This window comes from Onthophagus taurus, chromosome 11 (genome assembly GCF_036711975.1).
Source record: "Onthophagus taurus isolate NC chromosome 11, IU_Otau_3.0, whole genome shotgun sequence".
Taxonomy (NCBI): Eukaryota; Metazoa; Arthropoda; class Insecta; order Coleoptera; family Scarabaeidae; genus Onthophagus; species Onthophagus taurus.
The window spans coordinates 16,378,615-16,404,743 of record NC_091976.1 but is presented as its reverse complement, the minus strand read 5'-3'; the positions used below and the strand labels follow the sequence as shown (position 1 = coordinate 16,404,743).

Genomic DNA, 26,129 nt, shown 5'->3' with positions numbered 1-26,129 from the left:
TGGTCCGTCATTGATCCGTCGGGAATCCACTTTGTTACTCCTCTAGGAGCTTTTCCGTGTAAGGAAGCGGTCTTTTATATAGCACATTGGAGAATACCTAACATGCCGTGTTTAAAAAGGTACTATTTCTAGTATTTTCACATTTCAACTGGCCCCCCTTCTTATGCATAGAGCAGAAGATCCCCAGGTAGTTCATATTTGCTCGTATATTTGGTGTCATTGACAGGTCAGTTGGTGGGATTTGGCGGGAATCCACTTTGGTACTTTCCTAGAATCTTTTCCTTGTAAGGAAGCAGTCCTATATATAGCACTTTGGAGAATACCTTATATGCTGTGTTTAAAAAGGTACTACCTCTAATATTTTCACACTTCGACTGATCTCTTCTTATTCATAGAGCAGAAGATTTCCAGGTAGTCCATATTTGCTCGTATATTTTTTGTCATTGACTAATAACTAGTAACTTTTTATTTCTTTGCTTTTGAAGGGATTTTTCTATCTTTGCTAGGTTTGATGCTTCCTTTTCTTCATCATCTCATTACCTTCGATTCTCTTCGGATCCAATTAGAGATAATTACGGACGAATATTTTATGGGTAATGCGAAAACTTACTTGTAACTAAACATATAATGTTATGAAACATTTATGGCCACTTATTAAAGCAACCCATACATCATGTAACGATGTTTACTTATCTTTACTAGTTAAAGATAAGAAGATGTTATAAACATTGGACTATTGGTATTGACATTCTAAGTATTGAGCTGAATTCGATTGGTTAAAAAGTTGTATTACTGTCTTGATAATTTTTTAGTAAAAATTCTTTTAAAACTTCTCTCTAACTTCGTTTTTTTTTGGTTAAAGTGAGCAGTGAACAAGCGAGGCTCATCACACCGTGAAATTACTTCGCGGCATTAAAATTCGGTAGTTCATTTGAATTTTCGCGCACAATGTAGCGAGGAGAGGAGGGAGTTCGAAAACTTTCCCGACGGAAGTTTAAAACCTCATGACAATCTGTCAAGCAATAAAAAAAAACGTCAAAGTCGTACCCCCGGCGATATTTCCCGAAAAGCGGCAGCGGGGAAAAAATTATTTTTAATACTCGCGCGGCGACTTTACGGGTACCCCATAAAAATATGTCATTCGGCTTTATGGTCGAAAAGTACTTTCTCGAGTCGGTTCTCCCGTACCACACCTCGAAAAGAACGTGCGGAGTTTTATTCTGATTTCGTATTGCCAGTGACACGTTATGAGGTTTTCGTGGTGGTGATAAATTCATGACACCGTGTGGGCGTGTATATGAGGGAGGTCGCGTAATGTAGCATTTGGGAGTAATGTTCGAAATGAACAACTAATTTCGCGATGCGTCGACCATAAATCCACCATCTCCGAGTCTTTTTCGTACGAGAAATAGGGGTAAAGGTTCTTTTTACGCGTGCGGTTTGGCTAAAGCGAATGCTTTAAATTTTAATTTTTGAGGGAAGAATAAATTACCGTTTCGGCGTGAAGCCGTGAAATTCATGTTGTTCCGAAAGTTTATGGCAAAGCATAAAGTCTGGGACGTACTGCATTAAGGAACAAACCGTCCTGGGGGTTGGTAGTTCGAGTTGGTTAAACAAGGGCGGAAGGTCAACGTAACTATTTCGCATAACATAATATTACATAGTTTCTGGAATCTCAGTCTCTCCTTTCCTCCTCACATTACACTCTCTCTGTATAGTTTGATACTCACGAAATCTTAGATGCATCTTGTGTTAATTATAATACAGTTAAATGTGTCTCGTTACTTTACTCTTGATGCAATATAGTATGTTCAATATGATAATAAATGTTAATGTAATTTTGTAGTCTTAATTGAATTAAACTTTTAATTTTCTAAATAAAGACTTTGCACGCAAACTTTTAAGTAAATATAAACCGAAATAATGTCCTCTAGTTCTGCTAATATTTGAGTAAGGTTTTATTAAGCTGGCAAATTTAATTAAAACTTATCGATTACAGTTCGTTCCTTTGGTTTACGTGGATAGGAACGGAATTAAACCGATACTTTATCGGTTTTCGTGTAAGAAATAGATAAAAGAGAAGTTTCTTGGATCATTAGTCGGGTTGAGGTCGGGTACATAAACTTAAAAGTAAATATTTTTCAAAGTATTTTCCTTATTACTCCCTCTTATACAACCCATCCTTATTACTCACTACCTTTTTAAAAAGAGAAAATGTGCTATTTCACTTTTAAATTAGAAAAGTTGACAAATAAGTGTCGTTATTTCATTTTTGTTTTTCGCGTTGAACAAATGGAAAATCATAATGTCAGGCGTGAATTTTATGTACGCTGCATCGTAAATTATAAAGGGGGTCCCGAGGTCGACGTGGGAATTGTAAACTAAACACTAGTCGAAGCGGAGCTGAATATTTTATTCCAACCTCATCAGTATTCCGTTGCGGAATTCGGTTGGTATTCACAGAATAAAACGCTTAGATCAACTTGACAATTTAATTCGCGACCCCACCCCATGATATGGAACCTTCCGGCTAAGGGTGTTAAGTCGAATTGTCTGGTAGAAATGTTAATCACTTTTTATAAATGGAAGATATCAAACCAAAATATTGAATTGAGGATAATAGCAGTATTTGATTTTTTTTGGGATGAAATTTTCATTAAATACATCATTCTGTGTGGTGGAATTCAGAAAAGTTGAAAAGATGGAAAACTGTTGATTGAATTCGATAATAATTGTAGTTTCCTCCTTGTAAGGAAGGAAGCTAATGCAGCGGAGTTAACAATTTCCAACTTCAGCATCTACCCATAAAGTAAATAAAAGATTTTTTCTTAAGAGAAATACATGGGCAAAGGCATTTGTGTTGAGTTAAATCTTCAAGATGCAGTACGAATTGTAACCCGTCCAAGTAAGCAAATTTAATTATCTGATCAGAATACAACTGAAATTCTTCTAATCTCTAAATGGGGATGCGATGAAAGTTGAGGTAATTCTCAATATAAATAGAGATAAAACCGAAAATTATTTTGATATCATTTCTTTTCGTACCTCTTTTGTACCAATACAGTTACACTTTAGGGGCAACAATACAACTGAGGAAAAGATAATTTGGACTGCAGAACACAATTCAACGTCAAAAGCACCACATACTCGAATGTGATGCTCTCGATATCAATGGTCATTTCTCAGACAACTTTCGGAATCTCGTATTCGAGAATCTTGCTTTAATGAGTTGCTCTCCAGAGCATTTTCCATTCATCCCTATTCTCAGCCATCTTGAATGTGTCCGCAAGACTTTGTCCCGTCATACACCATCCTCGAATCTTATTGTTCGCGGTTTCGGAGTTAAGTTGCGTGTTATCTAATTTTTTTGAATATGTCATGGGATTCGTTTTTGTGTGTGTTCTATTTCTAGACATGTGTCGTAGGTACTTGTTATTGTCTTTCCTGTAGTCGTTTTTTATCTCTCTACCAGTGATGAAACGGATATCCGGCAATTATCGGATATTAATAACCTATTATTTAGAACTACACCAATCACAGGAATTAGTATCTCTTTTAGGTGTTGGATACTGCAGATAATAATCAAGTTCAACCCCAATAGGACTTTTTTCATTGAATACAACTTTATTTATACCAGATTCCAGCAACCTCATTGTAACAATCCCAATACGATATATGTATAAAGTCTCTTGTTGCAGTTTCGTCTAGTTTTCTTCTCTTTGCTTGTAATTCATCATCACATTCCTTACTAACCGAACTGTCGCTGTTATCACTTTCAGTTCTTGAGAAATAAATGTTTGAGATGATCAACAATTTTTTCGAATTTTGCAATTTTCGCCGATTAAATTTTAATAATTCGTATAAAATCGATTTCTTGGAATATGAGTATGAAAATTTCCCAAAGTGTTAATAAAAGTGTCCTCTTTCCAATGAACCAACACGTTTTGGAAAATAACTTTTAGTTTTTGAGAAAACAATATTTGAAGTTTTGATCAAATTTTCGATGTTGCAATTTTCATCGATAACTTGCAAAATTCGCTATAAAATTAATTTCTTGAAGGATCCTTGTGGAAATATCACCAATTATTAACTAAAGTATCCTCTTTTTAATGCAGCAAGCCGTTTTGAAAAATCACTTAATTTTTGAAATAAATTTTTGAAATAATCGATAATATTTTCGAATTTTGCAATTTTCGCCGATTAAATTTTAATAATTCGTATAAAATCGATTTCTTGGAATATGAGTATGAAAATTTCCCAAAATATTAATGAAAGTGTCCTCGTTCCAATGAACCAACACGTTTTGAAAAATAACTTTTAGTTTTTGAGAAAACAATATTTCGATGTCCTTGTGGAAATATCGCCAATTATTAATTAAAGTATCCTCTTTTTAGAGTTGCTTCGTTAGTTAAATCAGCATCAAAAAAGTTCATTTTGTATTTTGGATCCAAATAAGTTGTCATGTCTTATCAACTTTCTTATTCATTTCATTTTTATTCAAATATCGTAATAATGTGGCAATATAGGGTATCCGTTCAGAAATGCACCAGAAATTTCGTTTTCGCAAAATCACTATCCGTTCCATCACTACTCTCTATATATTGCTGCGTTTCATTTTACCTTTGTTGCTATCCACCATGTCCCAAGTTTCCTGGAGTATTCAGGCCATTCTTTGTTGCGTCACCTTGTGACTTTCTTGTAGTGCAGCAAAAGTAAGCACCTTTTTAGTTTTTATCAACTTGTTTGTATTTGTGATCAAATTAATTTTGGCAATTTCTTCATTAGCTTTTGCCTAGAAGCTTTCAGAGTTTTTAAGAAACCAAACGTTTTAAATAGTTTGTTTGGTTTGGTTACTCAATTTGATTCGTAGTTGTGCCGCGAGAAACTGATAATCGCTATTTCAGTCTTAACTGGGGAGCAGTTTTATTAAAAGTCTTCCATCTCAATTTAACTAGGATAAAGTCGATTTGATTTCTATATCGACCACCTGGAGATATCCATGTGTTGAAAGCTTATATTTGCGATGAAGAAGTCGTTTTCTATGCATTCTCACCTTGCGGTTTTGTCACCCAGACCAAACTTGCCAATTGGTCCTTAAGCGTAGCGGTCGTTTTCCTCCTGTTGCCCGTGCCACTTTTTAATTCACTATAATTCCGACGTCGTTTCTGGACGAGTCATCAGTAACTGAAAAGAAGATGATGATGTTCCGATTCTCAAAATTCTCAAAAAGATTCCCACTTTGAGATATCTGACGATCTTTCTCACGAACATTCCAGGTCCCCATGTTCTGTGGCTCCCATATACATATTTCATCCAGTAGCTAAATTTCCATGTGACGCTTGGTCGTTCATAGTCATATGGCCGTTTGTCCATTTCACACTACAAGGCCCGGACCCCCAGTAGCATCAATTGCTAGTTGGGTCGGCTGGCAAGACTACTTTCTTCGTGCTATTATTATTATTTGCTTTCAATAATTAAACACTTTCATTGTTTGATGGGTGCTGATTTAAAAATTTTTACTTGGGGTTCTTCACCTTTGAATTGTCGAGGCTACAACGCGGCATTGATGCGCTACGTCTTCATTGCAGTTCAAATTTCATGACACTGAATTCTAAAAATTTAATGTTATTTATTTTATAAGGAAGGTCATATACGATTACAGCCTGAGTGGTATTGTCATAACGAGAGTGACTCAGATCAGGGACAGGCGTCACATTAGATGACAACTAATGACAACTTGACGGAAAGGATTGGTGCACGCTTGGCTTCATTATGAGAATCAAAATTTTATAAATATTTCTGCTGTAAGAACATTATATTTTACGTATTATTACGTTTTATGATTCTGCATCTCTTTTAGAATCACCAAGATCAAATATACATTCCGGAACTGAAAGGATTCAAAAGAAATTCCTAAAATATCTAAGCTTTAAAAACAATATCGATTACGTATCACCCTGCGCCTTCTTGAACTTCTTATCGCTCCGCCAGCGTCGTTCATGTGGAGACGCTTAATATTTCATAAAATCATTAATAGTATTGATTTTAAAAGCCTTCTTGAAATTGTTAATTTCCTATTCCTCCCCTACATCTTCGGCCTGATTATTTATTTTATATGCCTGCCCTGGGTACGAATATATGCCAGAACTCTCCAACGTTTAGAATGGCGCGTGTTAATTTCATTTTTATTTAACTTTTTTTGTATCAGTAGTTCGTTAAGGTTTTGTTAGTACCACCATGAAATTCAGTATTAAAGTTTAAATTTTGATTGTCCACTAAGTATTGTATATATTTTGTTTTCTTTATTGTTATTATTTCTGCGGTACGGTGTCTAGTCTCTCAATTAGTAATACTGTTAATTAAGCAATACTGTGAAGTCTTCTGTATCTCCATAAAGACGTTATTTTGTATTATACGCATTCTACGTAGTTTGTACTGACGCGCCGATAACCAGTTCTGTTTTCTTGCAAGGGCACCACCTCGCCAGTTGTTTCATAGTTTCATAGCAGCCTGCTGTCATCAAAGATACTTCCATAAGCAGTCCAATACCGAACGGATAGAAAAGAATTACAAGAATTACCTTGGCTCAGAAGAGCAGCGAAGCTTCCAAAAGACCTACTCCGGCGGAAGCTAAAGCGAATACAAGGATAGGGGACAACCTGGCAACTTTCGATTTTAATTTGATTAATATAGTATCTATTTCTACATATTCTTGTGTGTAAGTGAGTGTAGATTAGCGGAGTGTGTATTTTACACGCGCCATTTAGGTCTCAATTGTGAGCATTCCCAGGAGGTTTAATGCCGCCTCTCCGACTACCGTCACTTCGCATATGATTAAACACCGAGACGAGCATTTTCCCAATAACTGCAGTCCGCGATGGTTGGTGACGAGAGTACTAACTCTTATTCAAGCACAAGGTTATTCAAACCTCAGTGCACTGCCTGATCGTCGTGCGGGTTAGCCCGATAACTAACAAGCTGATCTATTTTACAACCTGATTTATCGTAATGCGTGTAGGCATTAGTTTTTCATCGTATTTCCTATGCATTTCTTTGATTATGATATGTAATTTGAATTCTACATTTATAACAGATATTGGATTCATTAGTTAATAATTTTGGAGTAGGTGCCCTTGTTAATTAAATTAAAATGAGCGAAAGAATTACCTTTTCTTTTGTAATAAAAAGCAACGATTTTCCATCTCTTCTGAACCACTGTGGATGACGAAGAGAAAGCATAGCCTCAAATTAAGCCGGATATGGATGCCAATAGCGACCTTTATATACAACGAGTTACAACCCGTTAGAGAAGATTATCGAGGTGGAAGATAGTACGAGTTCACGAGCAGTCTGTTTAGAGTTAGTTAGAATTTGCTATGACATTTGATGACAACACGCTGACACCTAACTTCTTTTCAATAATTTATGCAGATCGTACAGATTGTCTGCAGTAATCAACCTCGTTAGAGTAGTTGAGAGCCACAAATACCTGCTCATTCCATGCATAGAGGTTGCTAAGTTAAGCATTGTGAGGGAAGATGATTTGTCCAAGTTGAGAATTAAAATTTGTAGCAATCTATGTATATACCTAAAAAGATTATAGCTGTAGATGAATCTATGATAGGTTGGCACCTTCCAAACGTAAAAATTGCTAAGTTAAGCATCATCAGGGAAGCTGGTTTGTCCAACCTGAGAATTAAAATCTTTAGCAATCTATGTATATACCTGAAAAGATTATAGCTGTAGATGAATCTTTGATAGGTTGACACCTTTTATAGAAAGGATGTGCGTTTATTTAGATAACTTTTACAAAAGTCTAACTCTAACAGATACTTTGTTACTACGCTTTATTTTATCGAAAATTGGGGAAAAACAGCAGTTATATTTTATTTTAGAATTAGCTTAACAAAACGCATAAACCTTCTCGTCTAATAAAAAAATATTTTCCGGCTATAATACCACCTAGAGCTAAAAAAAAGTTAATAAAACGATGTGTTGCATGTAATAACAATGGAATGAGGGAAGAATGAAAATACTGGTGAGAGGAATGCTATACAGGTCTTTGTCAGCATCCATGTTTTAACCCTTTCGTGGGCGGTTGGCAGCTATTTTCATCAAAAATCTATTGTAGGGGCAAATGGAATAAATAGTCCCGAACTGCACTGGTGTCGTCATCTAGAACCGTGTTTCTCAACCCTGTAAAGTTTGCGTACCATACACAGGTCTAGGATATTTCTACATACCACCTCCGTTAATAAAAAAGTTAACCTAGCAAATTTTAAGTATTTCATCTAATTGTAGAGCAAAATATTTACTTTGATGTACTTGATCAACAAAATTTTTAATTTTAATAATATAGCCCAGTGGTTCCTTGTATCTCTACAGGTGATCATGTGCAACCTTTTTCATACACTCATTTAGTGGCTCAGTGACTAATCAATAATTATCCTTTCCATAGGATAATTTATAGGAACTTTTTCAGACAGGTTTATATGTTTGATATAGAAACAGATATATTAGACGAATGAAGTTTGTAGCTAGGAAGTATCCATTCCTCAGTCCATAAAGGAATCTCTGAACTTTTATATAGTTATGTAAATTAACTCGATCACAAACACAAACGAGACTGCTGACTCATTCTGGAGCAAAACAAAAAAAGGCAGTAACCAAAGGTGGCCTGAATATTCCAGGAAACTTGGGACAAGGTGAATCGGAGGAAGCAACTAAAAATCAAGGGGTTGCGAGATAATGACGATAAAATGAAGCAGTACTACGTAGAGAGATCAAAAACGACTGCAGGAAAGATAAGAAAAAGTACTTTAACGACATATGTCATTAAATAGAACTATGCACATATAAAAACGAACTGACAAATCTCAGATTAAGGAGAGATGGAAAAGTTACTGAAAGTGACTAATGTCAATAAAGAGCAACCGAGATAACCAACAACAAGGAATAGAGTACACAGAAAGGGAACTCTCAGTTATAAGAGATGAAATAAGTGCTGCATTCAGAAAATTAAAACCCAGAAAATCACTACGGGTAGATAACGTCGTGGCCGAAATGATAACAAAAATGATAACAAATTCTTCTCTGGCTCTACAACCCTGATTGGGCCCTGGACTACCTCCGAATTCCGGTCTTCCCACGTTCTTCGCCATGATATGTTATATCGTTTTCTTCATAGTCCGTTTTCGCTTATTCCGCCAAAGATAGTGCGTAGCAGCCTCCTTTCAAACACCCTAAGTGCCTCTTCCTCTCGTTTGGCAAGCACCCAAGTTTCTGATGTATATGTTAATACCGATCGTATTAATGTTTTGTACAGTTTACATTTTGTCTGCCTGGACAGGTTTCTGTCTAGCATCTGTTTGCCATGAATATTCTTTTCTTTAGTTCCTTTGGCTGTCCCGAGATACGAAAAATCTTCCACCACGTCAAATAGTTAATCTTCAGTCTTTATATGTATCTCCTTGTATGGTTCTGTGTCGGGGTGTTGTACACATATACTTAACGCCTCCTTTACGTATTGCTGCGATCTACCTATAATCACTATATCGTCTACATACGCCATTATCTGTACACTCTTCGTATATATCGTCCCACTCACGTTCACTTGTGATCCAGGTATCACCTTTTCAAGGGCAAGGTTAAATAGATTACAAGACAAGGCATCTTCTTGTCTTAATCTTCTGCTTATGTTGAAAGGTTTCGATAGTTGTCCTTGGGCTTTGATTACAAATTCAACACTTTCCATGGTTAGGATCATCCGTGTCGTAGACCTTTTTTTACGAAAATATAATGGCAGTCAATACCAAATTCATATTAATTTTGCGAGATCCCGCACTATTTGCGATGTATACGGCGGACTTGAAAGGGAGACTTGGGAGGGGGCAGATGGGAGGGGTGGTGATAGGAGGAACGAAGGTGCACGTGTTGGCGTATGCGGATGATTTGGTGGTCGTGGCAAGAGAGGCGATGAAGATTGAGGAGATGATAAGGTCTCTGGAGAGATATTTTAAGGCGAAGGGGTTGGAGGTAAACGTCGAGAAGATAAAGATCATGAAGTTCTGCAAAGAGGGAGCAATGGAAATGGCAGGAAAGAGAAATAGAGGAAGTGAAAGACTATACGTACCTGGTATATGGGTTCTTGGAGAGTGATAAGGTCGGGTCGCACGTGAGAGCGATGGCAAAAAGCGAATAGGGTGATGGGACAGGTTTGGGGATGGGGAGAGGGAACTTTTGGGAGGAATGTGAGAAAAAGAAAGATTGTGTTTGAGGGCTTGGTGAGGAGCACAATGATGTACGGCGCAGAAGTATGGGGATCGAGAGAACAATTGCTCGATTGCTGGAGGATGTACAAACAAGGTATTGCAGATGCATACTAGGATTGGCGATGGAGATTCCAGGGTATATTGTGAGGGGAGAGGTTAAGGTGGATGTAGTAAGGGAGAAGAGCAGTGAAGTACAAGAAAAGGACAGAAAGAAGACCGCGTTGCAAGATCCTGGGAGAGTGCTGGAGGGAAATAAAGCAGGTAAAGTTTATATATGGGCAGGAAGATAGGCAAGGATATTCTAGTAGAGTGGGATATTCACTAAGTGAGATCGACAGCAGAAGAGTGGAGAGAGGTGAAATGTGAAGAGAACCGAGGGATAGGGACAGGGACATACAGAGGCAGGAGAGAAGGTCACAAATACGTGAAAGGAAATATAAAGTAGGGTATGGGCAGATAGTGACAGAGGAACTGCCACAGTATCTGTTGATGGAAGGAGATGAGGAAGAGAGAGGGAACAGGTACTGGACGGAAGATGCGGAGAGGCGGTGTAAGCTATGTAGAGAGGATTGGAAGACGCTGGAGCACTTTATGAGTGGGTATAATGAGGTGAGGGAGGAGGCGATGGACAAGAGGCAAATTTTGGGAGAGGTGGGCGAGGGTGTGGAGATGGGGGAAGATGGTAAAGAGTATAGAGTGTATATTGTACTGTATACATTTGACTGGATAGAATATTGTAGGCAAATTGTGGACAATGAAACACTTATTATATTATCAAATTCATATGTCTTTTCAAGTATCTGTCCTATAAACGAAATGTGATCAATTGTCGAGCAATTCCTTCTGAATCCCTTTTGATAGGAGCCTAGTGTGTTTTCCACGTAGGGTATCAGCCGTTTGTTAAGTATTACCGACAGGACCTTGTGTGATGTATTTAATAAATATATTCCTCTATAATTAACGCAATAGTATACATCTCCCTTCTTGTGGTACCGGGCATATAATTCCATTCTTCTGGCATACTGTGTTCCTGCCATATCCTGAACAGTTCTTCTTCAACTACGCGATTGGTATGAGATCCACAAAATGGTGGCATGCTGTTCTATATTACCTTACATCGAGTTAAACAGCAACAAAGAAACCTGTGGTAATCCTATAAGCGTGCTGCTCCATATGAAGTTTGATTAGCTGATGTTGGTAAACCCCTCCTAATCAACAACAAACATACAACAGGTGCAGGCTTTGCAGAACAAAAACGAATGAGAAAAAAAATAAGATAAGCTGCGTTTTAACAGATTTCCTGAAAAATACAGGTTCAATGGAACTTTTTTTACATCAAATGTTAGAAATTGCATAGAACAATAAATAGTATTGCAGTTTTCTCTATTTAAGTTCTATTAACGTTCTTTTGTAAGAGCCTTCGAGCTGTACACGATCACGAATAAATAAATAGTTTTCTGTAGAGACAAAAAATTATCATTTTATTTAAAACTCCTCAAATATTCTTAAGTATTAAACATATTTCTGCATTTCTGATAACATAAATACCTCATAGTTATTATTACAAAGTGAACTAAAAAATAAATTAAGTAAACTATAAAATTGAATTAAAGATAATAACAGTTTACATACACAGTCCTTTAGAATTAGATTCAGTTATTATGAATCATTATTCACAAACCAAAACGTAACTGAATAATATCGTCGAGTTCGAGTGCCGAAGTTCGGAATAGATAGGGTTATTAAAAAACTTAACCGCTGAAACTTGGTGGATTCGGGGATTCGCACGAGCTCGCCAGATAAAGGAACGAGTAAGACACGCGTAATGTGCAGCATTCGAATTCCCTTCTCCGTTTAAACTACCCGTACCCCCCTGATTCAAACATTTCTCTGGTGCTTGCAAACCGATGCAACTGCTCTCTCCCTTTCCTCTTTCAAAAACAAACCACCACGAAATTTCTCCGTCGCCCGTTCCTTTCATAAAGGAACCAGCACGAAATCCGATTTAACCATAGCCAACCACCCCACCCTTAACTGCGATATTCTCCGTATCCCTGCGATTTCTAGGCTACGCTACTCTACGGTTTAACACCTTCGAACCCTTAAAGTTCGAGTCGAAGAATCAATTTGCAGACGACAATATCTGGCTCCCAAAGGCTAAACGGGCCGTCCATTTATAATATTATTAGCGGAACTTGTGCAATTATGGGGTTTTGAGGGGTGGGATCGGAGGAATAGGATAGGAATTGAGGAGGAGGTTGGTTTGGGACGACGGTTTTGGCGGAAACGTTGGCGAGGGCAGAACGACCGGCGTGGTGGTGCAACTTGTTGAGATATTGTTAAATCGGGACATTTCTCCGGATGGCTTTCGTCCGGACTGATTTCATTACGAAGTTTCGGGGCGATTTTGCATGATTAAATTGTACCTCGGCCGCACCTAAAGCAATGCACCGCCACATCACGGCGACGTATTATTCCAGTTCGAATTAATCGAAACTTTAGACCCCGCGACCGCACCTCTGTAGTCACCACCAACGCAGCCACCACTCTTGCAGCGTAATTTAATAACGGATAACTCTACCTCCTCTATACATGTACCTTTACTCTCATCCCATTTACTAGCTACACTCTCATTCTGTGACATAATTAGCACTTTGATATGTTGACGCAGACGTATCACATCATCAAAGAAATTATATAAAAATTTAATATTAATACAGAAATTTAAGTTGTAATAAGAAAAGTTGAATATAAGAAATCTTTTCATAAATAAAAGTATCTTTCGCGTAATAACTTCACTGCATTATGTTTATGGAAGGAACTCTATTCGAACCGCTCTCAACGTCAATATTGGCATATTAACTGTGGCCGTAATTTCCATTTAGTAGCCCTTTTCCCTATTTAAGCTAAAAGACCCCGAGTGAAGCTACTAGTAGTAGTATTACGAGCCGAATTTCCGGGGTTTCAGTTGGAAATTCGCTGAACCTAGTTCGCGATCGCTTTTCCAGTTGCGGACGCATTGAAGAAATATTATCGTTCGTATAAAGACGATAACAATCTCGCGCATTCCTTCCACCTCCCTTCGCAGTACTTCTACGGACGCCTCGTAATTCCGGTCGTATTCTTTTTCAATTGAAGTCACGGCGAACTTCCGGCTCCGAACCCGAGTCCGAAAATAAAATTCAGAACCGCTCTTCCTGTCGCGTAATAAACCGCCAACGACCGCTTTTACGGTACTTGACGATATTTGGACTCTACCGTTTCCTGTGTTCATATTGCTTACTTACTCTCTTTTATGTTCATACTCCCCATCCTCAACCGACGAAGATCATACAATATTTAATCACTTTAATCAGATTAACCGTTTCCAAGATAAAGGTTTTCTAAACAGCAACGCAAAATTATATTAAATTTTAAATGGTTTTTATATATTAAAGAAGTTAGCACGAATTGAACACGCAGCGTTATCTTATTTAGTTGCTGTGGCTAAGTAAGTTTTGGGGAATAACCTAGTTGTCTCGTTAGACGTTGAATAATGGATATAGGAGTTGACGAAGTTGTGTGCCAATCGTGCGTGATGTTAAAGTTCGGGAAATTTGTTTTGGCGAATGTGAGAGTATTATATAAATTTTAAACCAGAATTAGATTAATTATAATTTAAAATAGTAAAAAAATATTAGTACATGAGGTTTATATAAGCCAATCTTTGGTAATATTTAGGCACCGTCGGGGATGATGACTACTATCCCAAAAAGAATTTATCAAATCTGTGTATTTAATTCAAATGTAAATGTTAGACTTTGGTACAATATGCATGGAGCTCATGACCAACCTTCTTACAGCATATCCTAGATATGGATTAGCAGTTCATAGTTCATAGTTAGGGAAATTTCCAATTCGGCAACATTAATAACTCATTTGCCTTAGGGTGATGCATATTTAACAGAAGTTGTCGATATCAATATTGCATATCTAAACGAATTGATAAATTTTGCATTTGGTGTTCATACATTTGGTGTCGAATTTACACCTAATCGAAAATCTTGTTGTTTTACTTTTATAATCTAGATTATTATCTAGTATAGTATTATCTAGATTATCAATAATCTCTCCTTGTTGATCTTGCAGCCTCAGCCACAGGTTCCAGCAAATCCCAACAAATGTGTAGACGGATTCGTATTTTTCACGGTACACTCTGCTGTTTGAAATTCTAACTTTAAGCTACTGCTTAATAAGGGTACGTTTTCCTCTTGAATTACTTGTGCAACATTAAAAGTTACAATTGTGACTGGAAATTGGCTTGTTATTGACACCGCTTTTGCACTATCATAGGATGTCACTACATCGGGCTTCTTTTTGTCACCAGAAAAAAAGTTTACATTTCCATCAAGATGTATACTAGAAATTAAAAGCACTACATTTCCTCTCTTATAGAGATGTACGATACCAGAATACAAGAGGAATGAAAATCAAACATACTTGAATTTTATTATTAATAATTTTATATGATAGTAATACATTCGAACACGATAACCAATTATACATCATACAAATTTACAACAAGACACGTTACAAATAAAATGCTATGTCCATAGTAACACATGAAATGTATGACGTCTCGCAGACGGTATTGTATGTCAAGGGGTTAATTGAATTTCTGTAAACCTGTAATATTACGATATTACGAAAATTGAGTTTTGCTATACTCCCTATATTAAATATTTAAAGAAGGAAGAAGTTTACTTTAGTTTGGATTTTGTAATCATTTAAATGGTTGCATTGTTACAAATAATTCGTCTTATCTTTTTTATAACACAAATAATGTTGTTCATCAAGCTTTCAATATTACAACTATTAATAAAGTAAAAGTAAGTAATGTTATATTCTAACAGTCATGAAACAGTGTGAGATAGTGAGTGATAACCAGTTTCAGGTAGATGTGATATTAATCACTGAGAAAAGATCTACAACTCCACGTGATAAACCCAAGGTTGTTTGCGGCCGAGGAGTTGTGATATAATCAATTAACAAAATATGTTAAATAATTGCTTTAAAATAATTTAATAAATAATTTACCTTTTATGTATTTTTAAACAGGTTGTTAGTAAAACCATTATTTGTCTATGACCAGTAGAAACTATCAGTTCTTTTGGCGCGAGAATCTTAATTTTTACAAAAAAAATTATAAGTGTAAAAGTGTTTTCCAATTTTTCATAGTGTGAAATAATCGTTGCCTGGTAAGTAAATTGTTATTCTATACATTTATCAAACCATTATTTATGTTACATGTATTGATATAACATTGTAAATACAAAGGGACCGATGTGTCCCTGTGTTCGTAGAAAGATACTAAGTATGAGGAAAAGTTTACTTTTTGTACCAATGATTTTGTCAAATAACTTCACTTTTTATTCATATTGCTGCAGAATGTTTCGTAAGGGACGTAGACTTTTCGAACTCAAGGAAAATGAAATGAAAAAATGAAACAGCTTTTAATGGTCGACAATAGTGACGAAGAAGATGATTTACTAGGCACAGAATGATGAGCAAAGAGTTTTTGATGTCGAGATTGACGATACTATGTTTCAACTTCATAATCCAACTACACTGCCACCTGAACCTTCTTCTACATTAGAACCTGTCACCAAAAAACATTGCAACCACCAACCAGTTTTCAAGTGTAGCCAGAGAACTTACCTCTCAAATGTTTTTCATAATGCGCAATATGAATTCGAAAAAGTGCAGATCTGTCAAAAAGTTGAAGCCGATGCATTGACTCTTTTTGACATATTCTCTTCCACAACTAATTTCGCTGTTTTGGTTGAAAATATAGCATCGGAGTCGATATAATACGCTCATCAAAATGGACGGGGATTTATTATCTAAAGCGAAGAAATTAAAGCATTTCTTGGCATGAATTTGATTATGGGCTATCATATTGTGCCGTCATTGAGAGACTACTGATCTACTGAACCACGCATAGCAGTACCGTTCATATCAAATGTCATGCCAAAGGCTCGGTTCGAAGAAATACGTAGGAACCTAAATTTCTGCAACAACGAAGAAGTAAGAGACCCAAATAGCCCTAACTATGACAGAGCATACAAAATTCGTCCGGTTATGGAACATTTCAACACTTCGTTTCAAAACGCCCTCAATAATACAAAAGAGCAATCTATTAACGAGCATATGATAAAGTTCAAGGGGCATAGCGTAATGGAGCAGTATAAACCATTTACACCAAGCTTCATGATCAAAAACAAATGGAATAAAGTAAAACGCAAATCTGTAAAACGACAATTAGCTTCGCACCCCATCGGATAATCAAATATCAGAAAGAGGTGCGCAAATTGCGCCAAAAACAAGCAACACCGGACAAACAACACTTGTGTTTTATGTAAAGTTCACCTTTGCTACACTAATGATAGAAATTGATTTGCTGAGTACCATAAGTAATTATAGTATAATTTATTTTTTATGAATAAATAAACCTATGGCAATAAATATGCATTCTTTTACAAATACCGTACCCGAACCAATAAGTAAAGCTTAGAAATGTAACGTAAGGTTGTTCGAATAAAAAGTAACTCCTAACGACCATAGGGACTTATTTGTCCCAAAAAAATCCATAATATATAATATTTTTTGGTATTTTGATTTTAAAACATGTTTTTTGATGTCCAATGAATCATCTTAAATAGGTAAAATGATTACATAAGCTTCCAAAATCTTGTGGTCATGAGAGGGTTAAATTTGTCAAAGGTCTACAACTCTAGTTGATAAAGACGAGGTCGCTTGCGTCTGAGGCGCCACTATATGATAACCATTTTCAGGTTGATGTAACATTAATCATTGAGTTTCGGCCGCATGCAACCTCGGCTTAGTTAACCATGAGATCTACAACTACACTTGATAAAACCGAGGTCGTTTAGGGCCGAGACGCTGCGATACGATAACCAGTTTTAGATTGATGTAATATGAATCACTGAGTCTCGGTTGAGGTTGCTTCCCTTGCAAGCAACGTTTCAGCCGAGGCGATAAAACTACTTCCAAGTAATTATGCTATTAATCACTGAGCCTTGATTGAGGTTGCCGGCCTTGGTTGAGGAACTTTAGTTGATAAAGGCCGAGGTCGTTTCGGGTCGAGACGCGAGAACCAGTTTCAAGTAGATATGGTGTTAATCAATTCTTTTAGCAATTCTAACAAATGCTGTTAGCCTGGATCCTGCTTGAAATTTATTCCACGTGCAATATACATTTTACAGGGTAAAGAAAGGCAGTGAAAAATATACATTTTTTTTAAATCTCACTCATACATTGTAGAAATATCGAAGTCAGTGTGTTCAAAAGTACATACTTTAAACTTTGCTTAGGAATTATTGCACAAAAAATATGTATTTTAAAGTACAATTATAGAGGTAGCTGAAACACAATTCAGGAAAGAAGCATCTTGCTGGTTGTCACCATAACTCGCTTAATAATGATCTGAAAATCAAAAGGGAAGCACTGCTTTATCCGGATTAGTGTAGCTTCAGTTAAGCGTATCGGAATAAAAATAATAACGCATCAAAATTGCAGATTTGCTTTGAAGTAAAAGTTTAAAAATCCGTTAAGTTTCGTCTTGTCAGAGGGCAAAATCATAGTAAATACTAATATACGAAAAAATCCATACGCTTAGGTGAAGATAATTGATAATGTGATTTTAATTTCTAAAGATATTGTGACAACCAGTTCAAAAAATACCGTTCTAGAAAAACGCGTTTAAAGATTTAAGATTAATATATTCAAAGTAGGTTTTAAGACTTACTAAAATTCATCATAATAAATAGTTTGGGTACTAGTAGAAGATAAATCTAGCCTCTGGTTGACGTTTGGCTCGCTTCTACTTGAACGCACATCAGCTTAATTCATTCGCTGCTCACTCTTCGTTGTGCAAAATGTAAACATTTGAGGTCCAACCTTAACTTGCATTGCATTTGCTACGTGTAGTAAAAATGACATTTCGCTATTAAAAACGCAAACCGCCAAATAAGTTGCGATTTGCACAATAATAGCCCGACTTGATGATATCTTCGACGCAAACTTCCAAATCAGAGCATTAAAGCTCTCTTTGCGGTTTTGAATAAATTCTTCTAAACAATGTTGTAGTAGTGTAGTAAGTTAATAACAAAAAACTAAATTATAAGGCTCTGAGTATAACCGATATCACTTAAGAGCACACAAACAAACGCTATGATGCCGTTATTTGTACGAATTTTAACATACTACTATTATTTTAGGAAAATATTCTAAAAAGTAGATACTTTCCAATTATATAAGAAACAAAATTATATTTTGTGCAAATTTTACTCTGTTGTTTCCCCATTAACTTTGGAATTCGATACTCATATGACCACTTTATACTTTATATGACCACGTTTGTAGCCAACGATTCTTTGTACCCAATTTTTCACCACTTTTTCACACATATCAGCCGAAACGTTGGCAATTTCACGTTCGATATTGTCCTTGGAGTCCTTGATATTGGTGAATGTTTTGACGTTAACAGATTATCGGAAAATCTGTTATGTAGTGTATCTGTTATAACTGTATTGAAATCAACACATTTATAGCAACAATGTATTTTTTTCTGATGATGAAACACACATAGTCATATATTGTCTTTTGAAAGAGCTGTGTTTATCCTCAACTTAACAAAGAATTTCGAGATCTGAAAGTTTAAGCTTACAAATTAATTCACATTTATAGTATTAAAAACATTATTTAATGACGGTTTTACACACATCAATTTATTGACCAATTTTCGACCTTCAATTTATTGTTATGTGTAATACAGAAATTGATGGTCGATAGAACAAGTTCTATTTTTCGTCAATTTTTTAGGGTTTTTTTTTAGTAACTTTTGATATTCCCAATTATTATGTTTGATTACCTGGTTTATAGTTTGACAGTTTGATAACAGATTTTGTTTTGATAAAAAAGATAAAAATGGTGAGAATTAAATCTTTAACTACCAAGAAAAAAAGAGTGAATGCCATAAAAAAAGTAATGATAAGTTTAATTATAACAATTTGTACTAAAAAAAATATAAACCGGAGATGGTGGGTAAGACCCTGGCTGAAAAAAACCCAAGGAAATTTGTCGTTAATTAAAAAAAGCTTTAAATTAACTGATCCAGAACAATTCAGAAAGTTTCTGAGAATGGATGAATCTACTTTTAATTTTTTATTGTGCCGTGTTGGTCCAATAATTACAAAGCAGGATACCTTCATGAGACTGTCCATATATATATGTATTTCTTTACTTCTCGTCTAGTAAATAAAATGTCATCTACGCACATCTACGTCAAATGTCACCATGCATAGTGACCAACGTAAAAAAAAAAATATATCAAATCGTCGTAGAAATAATCGGTACGTGTAAAATACAAAAATTGAAGCAATTTATTGAGCAATTAATTGACCAATAAATCGATGTGTGTAAAACAGCTATAACACAATACTTTAGTGTCATTTTGATTATGCTAATGTGGAGTTTGCTCCTTGTATTGGCAGATCTCACATGGGTTGAATCTATCCAAAATAATTATATGCGATTGCTATTATACATTTGACGATGTTAACATATGTGACACAAACTTACCGAGCTGAATATGGCATCTATTAGCCTATATAATATGCATTTAATAATTTGTGTATTACAATAAATCTTTTCATATTATTTAATATTCATCCATATTTAAAAAATTAAAATAGAATTACAAGCTTCTGGATGTTTAATGTTTAAACAATCGTAAGAGAGAGTTAAAGAAATAATGGAAAATACAGAACGGTTCCATTTTCAGTTAAGTTGTCATGTACTGTAGTCCAATATCTCTACTTCGCACACACGCTGGCACATATGTCTGCCCAAGGAACGTCCGGAAATGGGACCCTTGTCTCTTAGTTCGAAATATATTGAACTAAGGGGGTTGAAATTGGCTGAGAAAGTATGCCCGCTGCGCCTTTCGCGGCGGCAATTCGGAAATACATCCTAAACTCGCCATTATTTGAATTTTCCGTTTTCGGACAATAGCGAATTTGGCCTGGGCGTATAGAACATAAATCCTTTGGACCGGTACTTTCAAAACACCATTCCAAACGGAAGCTATCTAATAAATACGGTTAATATTCACTCTTCCATGGACAATTTTTTGTTATTGTTCAACGTTTATTGCTCCTATTGTACACAAAGCGTTTGAAAATTAAAAAAAAAAAGTTTCATTTATTAAGTTTTTTTAGGTTTCAACGGTCAATATATAACGTTTTAAAACAAAACATTTTTTTGTAAGTTTAAGTTGAATAAATTCAAAACTAAATAAAGTAATAGGTGCGGGTAGACCATACTTTTTAAGAGGAAGAAGTGGATAGGTTTTACAAGCTCTTTCCCTCCGGTTTGAACTAATATTAACTCAACAACATAATGCGGGCCGGAGAAACGCAATAATGCGCTCAAAAACGAGGGGAAAATACTTTTCCGCGTATACGATGGTGCCCTTTTTAAATTGCACCAGTTAATATCGTTTCGGGGCGTTCGCCAAACGGAATTCTCTCCATTATAACCCAGAGCCACCATAATGCCATCGACTCGTTCTCGGTTCTGCATGCAAATACAAGTTATTGCCCCCCTGCTTTATGTAGCTTGGCCGTTATTATCAAAATAAGCGATCTATGTAGTACGAGCTCCCTAGAATACTAGCCGTACAACGGTGTAGGACGACCGTGTTAATCAATAAACGATTCATCCCTTTGACAAACGGACGGACGCGGGATGTGTAAAAGGTTGTAAATCAAAGTTTACGCGTTACAAATTCCGGAATGGGACCCGCACACTCCATATGTATTGCACACGCAGAAGATTACCATATGGACGGTTGGCTCGTATGTATGTGAACGATGTATGAAGTGAGGTGAATAAGTCTCGCGGCCGTTTCGGCGTCGACATTGCGAACCGTGTACTCCATTTTGTGGAAATTCTATGGGTAATGAAAACGGTATTCAAATACTGAGTGAATGGAAAAGGGGCGGATGGTAAATAATTTTGGACTTTGTAAAAGGGATATGTTATGTACTTTAAAAATAGATTATTACAGAAAGGTTAAATAAATGAAACTTATTGTAATCTTAATAAATAGTTATTACTTATTTTTTTCGGTATACTTATACTTGAAATGAGTATCGTATTTTAAAACCTTATAGAAATACAATTTTGCAATTAGGCGTTAAAGTACCGTTGCAAGGTATAAAACAATGTCCAGATTCTTGGAAACGACGTACCATATTGCACTGTTTTTGAGACACCAACAATCTGTATATCATCAAGAGAATTCAGTACCCGTTTTATTTGGTCACTTAAATTAGTGACAAAAGGGACTTTTTTATATTTTACTTGTATATTTTGTTCATTCATCCTGCTGTTCTTAAGGTGATTATGTACAAAGGCGTCGCCAGAGAAGGGCAGATTCGAAAAAAGAAATTAAAACACAATAAATATACATCTCGTCTACTGAACAACTATCGATTGGGATGTCATATTTTGATCAGGAAACCAAGGAAGTTCAAGAAGTATTCCTCGGATTCGTCAAGCTTGATGCTTTGGATGCGAAATGTATTGCAAAAGCAATAGATGAGTTTTTGGCAGAAGAAGATCTTGATCCGGACAAATGTGTCGGTTTAGAAGGTGGTGTGCAAGCAATCCTACACAGAAAATATAAAAAAAGCTTTGTTTCTTCATCAAAGGAAAGTACCATCAAAAATATTATTGCAATTTTTTCAAGAAGAAACACAAAAATATTAGTGTTTTTAATGAGAATTTTACTATTATAATGGAGGCCTTTGAAACCTCGTCACGGGAGGAAAATAAGAATAAATAATGCGACTAGAAAAAATACTTATCAGCTCCATGCAGCAGCTTCTAGAGCTTCGTTTATTCTCAGCTTTATTTTGACAGCCAAATACTCGGCTATGATGGAACCTGTGGTAAACGTGCTCCAATCCGTAGCTTTGAATGCAGTTAAGGCATCCCAGCACATAAGCCGCCTTTTGGAATTTATAGAAAGCCACCGTAACGGTCCAGAAAACGTCACAAATGGAATTATTAGGGATTACTATCGTTGCAGAAAAACTTGGACTGGGAGAAGACATGAAGTCCGTGCCGCGTATTGTTGAGAGACAACAACATCAGAACAACCACCCAGCAGCAAGCCCCTCAGAATTCTGGCGGAGGTCTTTAATAATACCATACTTAGACTCGATTATTAATTCTTTTGAAGTTCGCTTTTCTGAAGAAAACACCCCGTCAGTTTCCTTATCTAAATTACACCCAGCTCAAATGTTAGACATGTCCCTTGAAGACCTCGTAGAAGCTGGTGAAGTCTTTTCCCAATTTTACAATTTATCAAATATCAACAACAAAATCGAACTATGGAAAAAACTATGGCAAGATAAACCTGACTTAAAAGAATTAAGTGTTGTGGATGTCATAAAAGATGCCGACATTTTTTTCCCTGAAACGAGAAAAGCCTTTATAATTTTGGTCACTTTACCCTGCACGACATATACTGTTGAACGATCTTTTAACAGCTTGAGGACAATAAAACCTGGCTTAGAAGTACTATGGCAGAATGTCGTTTTGCCATGATGAGTGTGTATAGCGAGCATATTTTTGAGAACTTTGATGGTTTTATTAATAATCTGGTTGAACAATTCGCGAAGAAGCCACGAAAATTATGTTTTAAACAATTTGGTGTTTTTTTTTTCAATTTTTTTGTCCTGCCCCCCCCCCCTGGCCCACTGGCTGGCGACGTCCTTGATTATGTATATTTGATGAAAACAGAAGTTTGTTAAGTAAATTGGACTGATAACCGTTGTTAATAAATGTGTCTCTCAAAAAAGTTAGGTTTTCTTTAAGAAATATATGATCACATATTTGTGTCACTCTATGCGTCATCGCCATAATAGTTGAAACTTTATGTCCAAAATCCAAAATTGTGATTTGACTGAAAATGCAAATACCTTCCCGAATAAGTAGGTTTAACATATCAATTAAACAGAATGACATTATCTTCATTACGTATTAACTTAGTATCAAGAAAAGGGATACTATTGTCTCTCTCGACCTCTATGGTAAATTGAATGCTCGGATGAAAGTTATTAAATGATTCCAAAATTATGTCAATATCATCCCTGTGTACACCCAAAATTAAGTCATCAACATATTTGTTAATGAAATCAATTCTAAAAGTTGTGTGATTTGATTTTAAAACTTCATCAATTACAAAATCCCAACAAAAATGTGTTCTCATTCAAACTACAATGTTGCGCAATCAACTCCCATTTATCCCTGACTATCTTATTGACTAAATCCAACGGAATAACCGTAAAAAGGTTCACGACATCAAGTGAAATCAAAATGTGATCCTGCGGAAGTTTATAACACTTAAAGTCTCGAACAAATTCAAAAGTATTACTGATAATATAGTTGGTCCTCTTGCTGAAGGCTGAACTTAGTAAATCCGCTATGTATCTCGACAAACTGCACGACGCCGTGCCGATAGACGAAATGATAGGTCTTAATGGTATCCCGTCCTTATGGATCTTAGGTGAGAAGTAAGCCTTAGCCAGAATAGAATTCTGTTTTGTTAACCTCTTAAGTTCACCATCATTGATGAAGTTCTGTTCATGCAGATGTTTAATAAAATTGTTAATTTTGTTTTGTATATTATAGTGTCTCCCAACATTTCTGTGGCACCTCTTAGATAAGAATCTCTATGCATAAGAACTGTAGTAGCCCCCTTATCAGCTTTAGTTATTATAACTGAAGGGTTTGCTTTAATAAATTTTTTTGTGTTAATTCACATTTCATTTAGTCTACCGTGCACCCATCACACGCTTCGCGGGAACATTGGTAATTAGTGATCATATTATTATATTTTATTTCAGAACTCATTATGTTGTTGATATAGCGGTTCAAAAAACTGATGGTCTTTCTTTAGGCATTGTTTTAGTGCATACGTTACAATAAAACGTTGTCAACTTGTCTGATGATATTGCAAAGCATTATCCTGTGGAAATAGAATGGTTTACTAGTAGTCAAAATATTACCTCAGTGTCTTCAGTTGGGTTCTGACTCTTATATTATCAAAAAATGTTATAAATTGTCTTTGGTGAAGTTTTTTGTCACCTTTTAGTGTCACGAATGGTGTTTTATCTTTGGCTAAATCTGCAGATAATTAATTTATGTGGTCCCCTAGGCTGTAATGAGGTTGTCTGGTGGGAAAAGTGTTTATGTGATCATGAATCTTCCTTAATATTTTCAACATAGGAACAACATAAACTATGTTGAAAAACTTTGAAATCCCGTTTTTACTCACATCGCCGCATCTTACACTGTTTCAAAAATTGAAGTCTTTCATTCTCAAATCTTCTGACTCATCTGAATGAATTACATTAACTTATTAAACATGGCGTGTTAAAGTTAATTATACAACGTCAATATACGTAACATTCATCTTACCATGAAAAATATGTCCTTAGTAAATAGAAATATACAAATCAAACTTTATGGTGAAATTGTTGTAATAAGCATTGAACAGCGTAGCCACTCATCACCTTTGGGAGTCCACATTATGTACGGTTCAGTAAATTAAGGAATAGTCGATATTCAGACAACAAACTTGCTAACTAGCATATAGACAATTCTGTATAATTCCATCCTTTGTTATTCATATTGAGTTCATCAAAATATTAGAACAAAACATTTATGGGCTTGTAACATTCTACAGCTATGGTATTCTTAATTCATATTGAGAGTTTTGATAATTAAGGTTATATAGTGTTCAAGAACCCCAATATGACGCATTCGCCATAGCTTGATGATTCGTTCTATGTTTTAATATATACGTAGAAACATACGCATAAGCTAGGATCGGAGTAGAAGTGTTCATCTAACTCCAATAATTTACCATATACTATACAGAGACTAACCACGTCTGGAGTTGTTCTGGCAACGCAATTAAGCAACTCTTCCCGGGGTACCTCCTTGAATTCTAGATGTTCCATATGGTCCGATATTCCAGCGAGAAGGTATATAGCGGAAGTGATAAGAGATTTAGTAGCATCATGTATTAATAGTATAAATATCCGACACATCACATGCTAAGTCATATGCATCCAGTCCAACTCAGTATAATATTGACAGAGATAGTCAAATGTATCCCTTCCACCTTTCAAGGTAATATAAAATCTCAAAATATTTGACTTGATTACCTTTCTCCTTCTTCTTAACTCTTGTTTTTGCATAGCTCTGCAGTCTATGTCGGGGATGTCACTATTCTCCTCCAACCTAAACGAGAAGATTTTGTGCCTTTTTCGCTTACTAGATCTTCCCAGCATTTCAGTGGCTTTCCCACAGGTCTGCTTACTTGCATTCCTGCATTGAGTGCCCTTTTCGGAAGTCTTCCTTCTTCCATTCTTACACTTTGTCCCGCCCAATTCAGCCTTTGTATTCTGATGAATCCAGAGGAGGTAATATCTTTAATATCTTTTTTAATATCTTTATCCACTTCTGTGTTTCAAAGTCATAGTGGTGTGCCTTAGGGAAGTGTATTGGGGCCATTACTCTTTTCAATTTTTATAAATAGTGTTACCAAATTTATTTCATGCAACTATCATTTATATGCGGATGATCTTCAAATCTATACATCAACAACTGTGAATGAGCTCCCGGTATCCATGGCGCGGCTTAATGACGATCTGTCCATGATACTTCACTGGTCTAAATGTTTTGGCCTGAGTTTGAATATTGCCAAGACGCAAGCTA

At 35.9% G+C, this 26,129-nt stretch overlaps 1 protein-coding gene and 1 long non-coding RNA gene across 5 annotated transcripts in view; one reads left to right on the top strand and one right to left on the bottom strand.

Moving 5' to 3' along the window:
• LOC111418593 (carbonic anhydrase-related protein 10-like) overlaps positions 1-26,129 on the bottom strand; it is a 381,413-nt gene that overhangs the window by 85,491 nt on the left and 269,793 nt on the right. The window lies entirely within an intron of this gene.
• LOC139431715 (uncharacterized) lies at positions 14,900-15,351 on the top strand. Its single transcript, XR_011641788.1, has 2 exons — positions 14,900-15,139; positions 15,199-15,351. It is a non-coding gene; the product is annotated as an uncharacterized lncRNA (long non-coding RNA).